The following is a 1,073-nucleotide window of genomic DNA, read 5'->3' on the forward strand; positions in this document are numbered from 1 at the left end:
GGAAAACTATATCAACTGCATTGTATAATAAGTTACACTTTATTTTATGTATTTTTTTAAAAAAAATTGGTATTGGGGATTGAATCCAGGGGCATTTAACCACTGAGCTACATCCCCAGTCACAGTTATTTTCTATTTTGAGACAGGGTCTTGCTAAATTGCTTAGGGTCTTAAGAAGTTTCTGAGGCTGGCATTGAACTTGCCAGGCCAGCTGGGACTCCCTAGGATTATAAGCATGTGCTACTGCATCAGCTACTTATGTGATTTTTTTAATTTACTTTATTTTATTTATTTATTTATTTATTTTTACTATTTTGTTTCCTGCATGGTTTGTATCCTCAGTCCATAAGACTCTGAGAAGTTGTAGGAATATAAAGGTGCAGACACAAAGCCCAGCTTCATCTCCAAAGTTGTGGAAAGGGGCAGAGCCCTTTGTTCCCCTATGCCACCTGGATGGAGTAATTGCATGATTTTTATGAAAATTCTGAACAAAGAATATGAAACATTTTCTAAAGAATGCTCCTATCCATAAGTTCTTTAAAAAAAAGTTCATTTATTCAGCATATATTGTTCAACTTTATAGTTTTAAATTTTGCATGCATAGAGTACATATATGATTGTACTGTATGCAAAATTGTAATGTGTGCATTATTCTGTACTTAAGTTTTGGTGTACATGTATGTGAATTATTCTAGAATAGCCCCAAAGAGTAATTGTATATTTAAATAATATCCATATTTTAAAATTTTAATAAATAGTGGCAAACTGATTTTCAATCAGATGTAGATGGGATTATTAATTTAACCACACCCATTCTGACATTTCAACTTCAGAATATTTGATTATTACCTCTGGTGCTAAAAATTGATCTGTTTCTCACTCCTGCTTTGTAATCTGCCTTCCAACCTAGGATCTTGCAATATTTCTCTTCCATGAGTTTCTTCCTACTTATCTTTGTTCCTAGTTGTTTTCTACAGTATTGCTTTTTTCTGGCTGTCTTTAAAACAGGGCGCTTTTCCCAGGATTCTATCTGTCATAGTTCTCTTTTCCTACTATGCACTCTATTCTACATC

At 33.3% G+C, this 1,073-nt stretch overlaps 1 non-coding gene across 1 annotated transcript; it reads right to left on the reverse strand.

Moving 5' to 3' along the window:
* Window positions 1-312: 312 nt before the first annotated feature.
* Window positions 313-488, reverse strand: LOC124989818 (small nucleolar RNA SNORA73 family). Its single transcript, XR_007109636.1, has one exon. It is a non-coding gene; the product is annotated as a small nucleolar RNA SNORA73 family (small nucleolar RNA).
* Between the last annotated feature and the right edge of the window lie 585 nt (window positions 489-1,073).

This window comes from Sciurus carolinensis, chromosome 7 (assembly GCF_902686445.1).
Source record: "Sciurus carolinensis chromosome 7, mSciCar1.2, whole genome shotgun sequence".
In the NCBI taxonomy this organism is placed as follows: domain Eukaryota; kingdom Metazoa; phylum Chordata; class Mammalia; order Rodentia; family Sciuridae; genus Sciurus; species Sciurus carolinensis.